The 10,292-nt window shown below is 43.1% G+C and overlaps 1 pseudogene across 1 annotated transcript; it reads left to right on the forward strand.

Moving 5' to 3' along the window:
- The first annotated feature begins 4,250 nt into the window (after positions 1-4,250).
- On the forward strand, positions 4,251-5,629 carry LOC308533169 (heterogeneous nuclear ribonucleoprotein H2-like; annotated as a pseudogene). Its single transcript has one exon. The product of its transcript is annotated as a heterogeneous nuclear ribonucleoprotein H2-like (transcript).
- Positions 5,630-10,292: the final 4,663 nt, after the last annotated feature.

Here is a 10,292-nt window from a genome sequence, read left to right on the forward strand (position 1 = left end):
AGTCAGTAACACTAAGCCACTTCTCTATTCATTATTTGGGTCACTACTATTCCACTCCCCAGGTCTGATAGTTTGAACTAACACACACGTTGGTGTCATTCAGGAGTTACATCAGGAGGAGGTGGATTTTGGGTTTCTCTAGCTAGAAAGCATTCAGCACAGGAAATAAGAGTGGCCCTAATTCTAATGCAGCCCTGAGAAAACGAGTATAGTTCCTACCACGGATGCTAATGTGGGCACTAGGCTGGGATGGATAGACAGTGCTGGGGTGCTCACACCATATTCCTAGTTCCATGGATACAGGGGGGCGAAAGGCACATACATGCCCTAGAGCTCTGTCCTTCTGTGTCCTTGGGTTCAATCCCCCTCTTCCTTTAGCACAATTGCCTAAGGCTTGGCGTGCACCCCTTCTCTTAACCATACTTCAAGTGTATCCCTTTCTTCAGTTATCCTCGATGACAGTGCTGGTTTACTAAAGCCCAGTTCCACCACACAGTGACGAAAGAGTGAAAAGTCCAGTCGGCCACGAGGTCAGGGGACATAGTGTCACATCACAGGGATTGCACAACAGGAAGGGCCACCACAAGGGAACTTGCCTGTGGGTTGAGAAAGCCTTCCCAATTCAATTAGCTTCCCAATTCAGTCTCACCCTAGACAAAATCAGAGTCTATACAATTGGAAAGATCTACTCCCTTTTTAATGTGAACATAAATTAGTAATATAAGTGTAAAGAAATAGTAAAATAGCAGCACAAATAGCATGCCTTAGAACAAGGGCTGTTTAAAAAAAAAAAGAAAGAAAAGTCTGCAAATGAAAGCGAAGATTAGTCGAGCACAACCCTGAAGTCTTGGCTCACAAAGAAAAAAGAAGTAGACGAAAGAAGAAGAAAAAAAAAAGAAGAAAGAAGAAAGGAGGAGGAGGAGGAGGAAGTGGAGGAGGAGGAGGAGGAGGTGGAGGAGGAGGAGGAGGAGGAGGAGGAGGAGGAGGAGGAGGAGGAGGAAGAAGATGGCTGGTGAGTGGGGGAGTTTCCTGAAGCCATGAGTAAATTCTGGCAGAAATACAGCCCTTTTTTGGTTTCAATCCACATGACATCACAATCTATGAATTTTGCTTCATATTGGATTTGAATGAACTTGAAGATTCAAAACAAAACCCATTTGAAACAAGCTCCACAAAGCAGCTCTATCTTCCCAGCAGCAGTTAAGTACGTTTCTGTTCTAGATTGCAAAAGGGATTGGAAGGCCGACCTGGGACTAACAGACCAAAGTCCAAACCACGTACATACACATATATACATACAAGCACACACACAGAGAGACACAAAGAGACAAGCACACACATGCACACACTCAGAAACACATACCCTAAGACCCAGCAACAGTGCCTGGAAAAGACACAGGTATACTGGATATAACTTTGATTCTGCCATGGAGAACCTGCTCTTTTCTTTTTCTTCCTTCTTCTTATTCCTACTGTCTTAACTCTGTCCAATAGGAGTAAAGAAAAAGACTTGGACCAGCCTGCAGACATGCTCTGAACTTTGAAGAAACCAGGACAGAAGAAATGAAAACCATACAACAGTCCTGGTGTGGCAGTTAACATATTCGATCTATTCCAACATTTTCCCTTCTTTTGTGGAATTTATTTTCTGAAGAGGTAGGGGTGATACGTATAAGGATTTACACATAACAGGTTTTTTGTAAACAGTGAAAAACAAAATCCAACATGCTTATGGATGTACACGATCATTGCAAAACAACTAAATTAACCATTAAAAAAGGCAAGTTTTAAAAAAAGGCAAGTTATCCAGATATGCCTCAGAGTGAATAACTATACAGTCAATATAGCCATCATATTTATTTAGTATGTTTTTTAATATCCATATAATCCTATTAGTGAATGCCTGTCTCCTTCCCTACTGCATGCATATCCAGGCTGGTTGCTAAAATCCTCTTTCTTTGATCACCCTAGCAAAGCCAAGAATGCAAGAAATACCACACTTTTAACACTGTGGGTGATTTTGCCCCCACCCCTGTCCACTGGACATTCAGTAATGTTTTGTGATATTATTAGTTGTCATGACTGGGGGATGAGGGTGCTGCTGGCATCTATTGGGCCAAGACCAAAGATGCTGCTAAACATTCTACAGTGCACAGGACAGTTCCCTCTCCCTAAATACAAAACAATCCAATTCAAAATGCCAATAGTGCCGAGGGAGAGAGATCCTGATTTAACACATAGGCCTACCTTCTTCCCCTATCAAGAGAGCATCTCTACACCGCTCTCCCCTCATGTTCTCTTCTCTCCCTTCTTGTCCTCTTATATCATGTTCTCCTGGCCACCAAGGCAAGAGCCAGCATGGAACCCACAACTGCTTGGCTAAAATACCTAATAATTTGGTCTGCTAACCAGAACTAGAAGTTCTTGTAGTGTGGACTATGTATGCAAGCAAGAGTGATGGCCCAAACCCCTTGCAAAGATAAGTTGAAATAACAATCAGTGTTACCTCAGACCACGGCCACCTTCTGCCAAGCAGTTAGTGAGAATCACAAGCATATGATTTCAAGGAAAATATTTTATCTTGGTGAGTTTTATAAGGAAAAAATAAAAAGGAAACCATTTTACCCAGTTAGCACTATTCATTTGAGGTCTGTATTTGATTTCTTTGAGTAGGATGCAAGGACTTCCAAACTGATGTCAGAATAAATGACAGCTTTGGAAAATGGCAACCATCAGGATTTTCTGCACAAAATCCAAGTCTTCCCCTGGACATAAGCGTGCAGGAGCCTTGGTGAGAAGGGAGGCCCCACACAAGCAAGAGGGGGCGAAATGCCATCCTCGGCAGAAGACACGGCCTTTTGTACTTTTCTCCTCTGCTACAGATTTTGTTGTGAGAGTATGTGTTTAAGAAACAAGCTGTTTAGCTGCTTAATCGTAATTTTGCGTAAGTCGTTTTATTTCCTATACCTCAGTTTCCTCACCTGTAAAATGGGATTTAATGTCAATGCAACAGTTAACAGTGAATAAGTAATTGCTAGGTACTGAGCATTGTCTACTGACAGGTGACTTTCAGGCATCAATCTAACTTAAATGTCACTATAGCCCTATGATGACCGGGTATTTACAAATGAAGACATTTAGGCTCACAATGGTTAAATAACTACCCTGATTACAGAGGTGAAGGGAGATAAGATTGTAATGCAGGCCAGCCACTGTCTCTTAACAATCACACTCTACTATCAAGTAGGTCCCTAGGAGGAAGAAATGAGATGATGCTTACCAGTATTCCCTGGTGTAGCTTTTAATGAATTAAAGTTACACTATAATTAAATCAATAAATTTACCTTTCTGTTTCCCCTCTCTGTAAATACTGCTGAAAGAGTCAACGAAGAGGGAAGCTGGGCCTATTTTCATGTAGTAGAAACTGGTGGTGTCCCACTCTTAAGCCTGCTGTCTAATCAGGATTCCATGCTCCGTGAAATTGCCCATTAGGCTTTGGGTTTATGAAATCCTGATAAAACCCTAACAAGGAGAGGTTATTAAAGTTCAGTCTTTTTTTGTAGAAGAAGCCCTCAGTCTCATTCTCCCTAGAAAAGTGGTGAGCGTTCTTCAACATTGCTGTTATGTGAGAGAGAAGAGACTTACATTTTGTCATTCTCAGATGAAGGGCACATTTATATTTTTCTGAAGGAATCATTTTATACCGTACAACCTATGTTGTTTTGAATAACGGACAAAGATTCAAATAGGACCTGGGAGATACAAGTTTCAAATTCACCTTCCCACTAAATTGACCTTGGAAGTGAAATTCCTCATCTGTATAACATTGGTACCTCCTGGTGTTGGGACAGTTGAATCAGAGGTGAGGAAGTGCTTTGAGTAAAATTTCAAAGAACAAAATATGAATACTTCTAATATTCCAAGCCCTATGCTGACTTCTTACTTTTTTGATATCCTATTCTAACAGAAAGTTATCCTGTTGGTATCTCCCTCCAACATCATTCATGTTTACTCCTAATCTGGTAGAGATTGGAAAATGAGATAACTCGGTTGAAGACTTTTATGCTCCAAGACGTCAGTGCAGCTAACTGTCAAGGCTGAAAGAGTCATTTCTAGGTTCAAAGACATTTTCCAGACAGAACCTGGTTTGCTATAACCTTTTGAGGGCAGGAGGAACATTGTCCGGCATCGTCAGAGCTCCACTGAAATTGCGTTGATCCGAGCTTGCCACCAAGAGCCTAACAGTCACCATGATGCTGAGCATGGAAGGCAGAGAGGGTTTCATGGTGAAGGTCAGGGGCCTACCCTGGTCCTGCTCTCCTGATGAAGTGATGCGCTTCTTTTCTGATTGCAAAATCCAAAATGGCACATCAGGTATTCGTTTCATCTACACCAGAGAAGGCAGACCAAGTGGTGAAGCATTTGTCGAACTTGAATCTGAAGATGAAGTGAAATTGGCTTTGAAGAAGGACAGAGAAACCATGGGACACAGATATGTTGAAGTATTCAAGTCCAACAGTGTTGAAATAGACTGGGTGTTGAAGCATACAGGTCCGAATAGTCCTGATACTGCCAATGATGGCTTCGTCCGCCTTAGAGGACTCCCATTTGGCTGTCGCAAGGAGGAGATTGCTCAGTTTTTTTCCGGGTTGGAAATTGTGCCAAATGGGATGACACTGCCTGTGGACTTTCAAGGGCGGAGCACAGGGGCGGCCTTTGTGCAATTTGCTTCACAGGAGATAGCTGAAAAGGCCTTAAAGAAGCACAAGGAAAGAATAGGCCACAGGTACATTGAAATCTTTAAGAGTAGCCGAGCTGAAGTCCGAACCCATCATGACCCCCCTCGAAAGCTCATGATCTATGCAGCGACCCGGTCCCTATGATAGACCAGGGACTGGCAGAGGTTATAATAGCATTGGCAGCGGGGCTGGGTTTGAAAGGATGAGGCGAGGTGCCTATGCTGGAGGGTATGGAGGCTATGATGATTATGGTGGCTATAATGATGGGTATGGCTTTGGGTCTGATAGATTTGGAAGAGACCTCAATAACTATTTTTCAGGAATGTCTGATCATAGATACGGAGATGGTGGGTCCAGTTTCCAGAGCACCACAGGGCACTGTGTACACATGAGGGGATTACCTTACAGAGCCACTGAGAATGATATTTACAATTTTTCTCACCTCTTAACCCCATGAGAGTACACATTGAAACTGGACCCGATGGCAGAGTTACTGGTGAGGCAGATGTTGAATTTGCTACTCATGAAGATGCTGTGGCAGCTATGGCAAAAGACAAGGCTAATATGCAACACAGATATGTGGAGCTCTTCTTGAATTCTACTGCAGGAACAAGTGGGGGAGCTTATGATCACAGCTATGCAGAACTCTTTTTGAATTCTACAGCAGGGGCAAGTAGCGGTGTTTATGGTAGCCAAATGATGGGAGGGATGGGCTTATCCAACCAGTCTAGTTATGGGGGTCCTGCTAGCCAGCAGCTGAGTGGTGGTTACAGAGGTGGTTATGGTGGTCAGAGCAGTATGAGTGAATATGACCAAGTTCTGCAGGAAAACTCAAGTGACTATCAGTCAAACCTTGCATAGGTAGAGAAGGAGCATTAAACAGCTACTACAGAAAAAAAAAAAAAAAAGACATTTTCCAGAGGATTCACGTTGCCCAAATTTAGACTTCTAGATAATTAAAGTATTGATGGCAAATATTTATTGAGTGGCTACTTTGGGCAAGATACATTTCTAAGCACTGAGCAAGACAGAAAAATGTCCCATATTATGGAACAAAGCTTGTATGCTATGGGAAGGGGGAGATAGACAATAAACAAAGAAGTACATTCATAATAGATTGTATGGGTAGGAGAAGAGCTAAAGGGGACATAATGGGAAGATATGATGGAGTCTTTAGTGCAGCAGGAGTGGAGCTTCTGATATTTGAGCTAAGACCTAAATAATGTAGAAGCAGCACAACGAGACGAGGTTTTGCAGGTCCCACTGGTGAATCCAAGCCCTCTATTCAGTGAAAGTTTTGTGAGCACCAATTCTGTGCCTAGCACTGTGCTGAATGCTAGGGTGCAAAAGCAAGCACCTGTGCGTCAGTCTTTCCATTTCAACAGCTAGCCTCCCCTTCCTCTTCTCCACTCCCTAGGCTGGGGTCGAGGGAGACAGTGGTGCAACTGAAACCACATCTTGGGAAGGAGTTCTGCACACAAGGGTTTGCTACCTGGTCACTGCAAAATATCTCCGCAACTGAGATAAAATCTTCATGCAGTGTGATGGCACTGGCAACCTCTTCATTAGTTGAAAAGAGCATTACTCAAGCCATCTCTGAACAAACTGCTCGTGCCACATTTAAAAGGGAAGCATCCTTCCAGGAGGAGTCTGCAAGCCAAGAGCTGTGTCTGCATTTAAGTATCAAGGCTACAAACCAAGAGGGGAGCCTCCTCTTAGACTATCTGAAGAAAAGCTGAAAAAACACGAGCAGCATCGTGTTCCCACCTCTTCCCCTCCTGGATCCTTGGGTCTTCACTTAGCTTCCTAAGGATGGTCCCGGCTACACTTACAGCATTAACTGCACTATACGCCAGGGCTTACCACACAGGTCAGATCTAGAAGGGCCACCAGCTGGCCATGTGTGTGCTGCCTTATCAACCATGCTGGACAATGGTCGCCAAGTCGCTAAGACACCCACCAGCCACTTGGTAGACCGAATTCCCAATGACTGGGAAGGAACCAATATTCACAAGACACTTGTACGTACTAAAAAGGCTTTCCCATATCTATTTCATTTTCAAAGCAGTCGTTGTGGGGTCAGCATTATTATCCCTAGTTACAGATGAGAACACAGAGAGGTTGAATCACTGTGACAGATACTAGATTTAAAGTAGAATTTATTCCTTGCCAGAGTCCAAAGCCCAAGCTCTTTCCAAAATGCCATACTGCCTCCTGTCAGCCCACACACACCCCACTACCAGCAGCTAGAACTTGAACTGCAAATTAGAGATTTAGGGCCAATCTCAGCGTGTGGGGTAACCCCTCGCTTCTCAAGCAATCCTCCTTGTGGCGTTATTTACCTGTCCACCATGCTGCCCACTCCACGGACAGGCTGGCTGGGAGCCTGCTGAAACCTGGCCCACTGGGCCTGCCTAGCCCTCCCCAGCTCTGGTAATGAGCTCTTTGAGATAAGAGGGGTTTGGCATTAGACTCAGTGTCACCAAGTATGCTAGCAGCAGAGGTGCCCTGGGACCAAGTCTATATTCCCAAGCATTCTGCACAATGTGTCTGATGCCTTTGACCTTGTGGAGATTCTCCCAGAATTTCATTTATGATGTCATAGCCTCCTAGGGCTATCCTGATGACACACTGTGTTTCCATAAATGTCAAAAGGACCACTTCCTGAAAACACTGACCATCTTAACCTTGGAGATATGGTTGTGTGTGTATATGTATATGTACATGGACATGGATATCTATATCTATATCTATATCTATATCTATATCTATATCTATATCTATACCTATATAGATGATGTCAACTGAGCCTATAGAGGGTGTAAAGCCTTGTGTCATGGAATACATGTGGGGCTGTGTCACTGTAAATAATTCGGTATAAAGGATATCATGAAATCAAAATCGGGCTTCTTGTCACCAATACTTCGTTTTGTTTTGTTTTCAAATATCAGCAAAAGTTTATTTAGAAAGTCAGAGGTAGAAGAAGTGACCTGTAGAAGAAATGGGATCAGAGGCAAAAGAAGGTCCCTTGGAGCTTAGGAGAGAGAGAGAGAGAGAGAGAGAGAGAGAGAGAGAGAGAGAGAGAGGCCAGGAAACGAAAGTGGGGGGGGGGGAGGGGGGAGAAGAGGAGAAGGCAGGGCATGTCTGGAGACAGAGCCGCCACCATCAGTACTTTTAAAAACAAATACAGTCCACTGATCTTTAGTTTATATCATGTGGCAACAAAAACACAGAAATAAAAAACTGAAAGTAAAATTCTAAAGTATTTCACTTATAGACAAACCTTATTTTACACATATCATCTGTATGAGGAACAAACAAAGATGGGGGAATTTTGGCTTTCTTTCGGCTTGCTGCAATATATAAAATAAAACAGGATATTCTAGTAGCAAAGCTCCATTCTCAAGTCAGATTATGTGACTTCAGGTGAATTCTTTCAGTCTTTCTCTAACTTACCACCACATTTATAATAAAATCATAATAATGCTGCTTGCCACCTGCATTTCAGGAAGTTTGAGATGATCAGTTGAAATGAGCTTGAGCAGCATATTAAAACTTTCCAGCCCTGGCCAGTTTTACTCAGTGATTAGAGTGTCAGCATGCGGACCAAAGGATCTCAGATTCAATTCCTGGTCAAGGGCATGTAGTACCTTGGTTACAGGTTTAATCCCAGGCCCTGGGCTAGGCACAAGTGGGAGGCAACCAATCTATGTGTCTCTCCTTCTCCCCCCGCCCCCCACCCCTCCTCCTCCTCTTCTTTGCCCCTCCCTTCCATTCTTTCTAAAAAATCAGTAGAAAAAATATCTTAACTTCTTGGGCGAGGATTTAAAAAATAAACAAAAGAAACAAAAACTTTCCAAAGGTATAATATTGTTGTTATTTATTTATTTATTTATTTATTTTGGTTCAACATGGCACTTCTGAGCACTTTACAATTGTGGTTAAACCAAGACAAACTAAGTGAATTCCTGTGCACTAATCACCATCCTTTGGGAAAAAGAAGTCATATTTTAAAAGGTGCAATAGAGCCCTAACCAGTTTGGTTCAGTGGATAGAGCGTCGGCCTGCGGACTGAAGGGTCCCAGGTTCGATTCCGGTCAAGGGCATATACCTTGGTTGTGGGCACATCCCCAGTAGGAGGTGTGCAGGAGGCAGCTGATCGATGTTTCTCTCTCATCGATGTTTCTAACTCTCTATCCCTCTCCCTTCCTCTCTGTAAAAAATCAATAAAATACATATATTTTTTTAAAAAAAGGTGCAATAGAGAACTTGCTTGTTTACAACCAGCTTCGTGGAGAATCCAATCCTTGTGTTGTTAATTGAGAACACACACTGAGTGGCCAGATTATTATGACCACCCCATCAGTACTTCGCTGGGCCACCTTTTGCCTTCAATACTGCGGCAATTCTTCTAGGCATTGACTTCACAAGATGTTGAAAGGTGACGCGAGGAATTTGACACCATGCCTGAGGAATAGCACTGTCCAGTTCTGTGAGATTTGATGGTTGTGGAACCAGCTGCCTGATGGCTCTTTTAACTTCGCCCCACAAATGCTCAATTGGATTGAGATCTGGTGACTGTGGGGGCCACCTAAGCAAGGTAAAGTCTCCCTCATGTTCTTGAAACCACTCCTGCACAATACGAGCACCGTGGCATGGCGCATTGTCTTGTTGGAAGAAGCCATCTCCATTGGGGTCTGCCATCAACATGATAGGATGAACTTGATCAGGTAATGATACTTAGGTATGTTTTGCTATTTAGACATTGTTCCACACGAATTAAAGGGCCCAGATCATGCCAGGAAAACATGCCCCAAACCATAACACTGCCCCCACCAGCTTGAAGGGTTGTGCTCATGCATGTGGGGTGCATGCTTTCATGCTGTTTCTGCCAAATTCTCACTCTGTCATCTGCATGATGAAAGTGGAAACGTGATTCATCAGACCACATGACTTTTTTCCAATGCTCGGCTGTCCAATCCTTGTGTTCCTGTGTGAATTGGAGCCGTTTTATCTTGGTAACTGCAGACAGCAAAGGTGTTCGAACAGGCCTTCGGCTTCCATATCCTATACGATGCAGTGTACGGCTAATTTGCCTACTAATCTGGCCACTCAATGTATATGTTAAATTTGAGGCTTAGAATTATATTAAAACCTACTTCATTTTCAAGGACCACAAAATGAAAATATTTACTGTGGAAGAGATTGCTTTATAAGCTCTTAACAAAAGCTTTTACACTCTTCACATGTTACAGGTTGGCGGCCATCGGATTGCGGGGGCCTTGCAGCTTTGTAACTGCAGCTCCCTCTGTTCCTGCAATCTTCCTAGAGAAAGCTGCTGTCTGGCCAAAGTAAATACAGGATAAAGTGGGCTCAGCACTCTCATTAACTCTGGTGTTTTCCTTTAATGGGACTTGAGAATGGAGCTTTTGCACTAGAATTTCCTGTTTCACTTTCCTTTCATCTCTATCTCCCTTCTATTCTATGTTTTTCATTTCTACTATTCTGTTATTCTCCCATGACGTTCAGTTTTTACATGTTCCATGAGGGCCA

Source organism: Myotis nattereri (genome assembly GCF_964212035.1).
Source record: "Myotis nattereri genome assembly, chromosome: 17".
Lineage (NCBI taxonomy): Eukaryota > Metazoa > Chordata > Mammalia > Chiroptera > Vespertilionidae > Myotis > Myotis nattereri.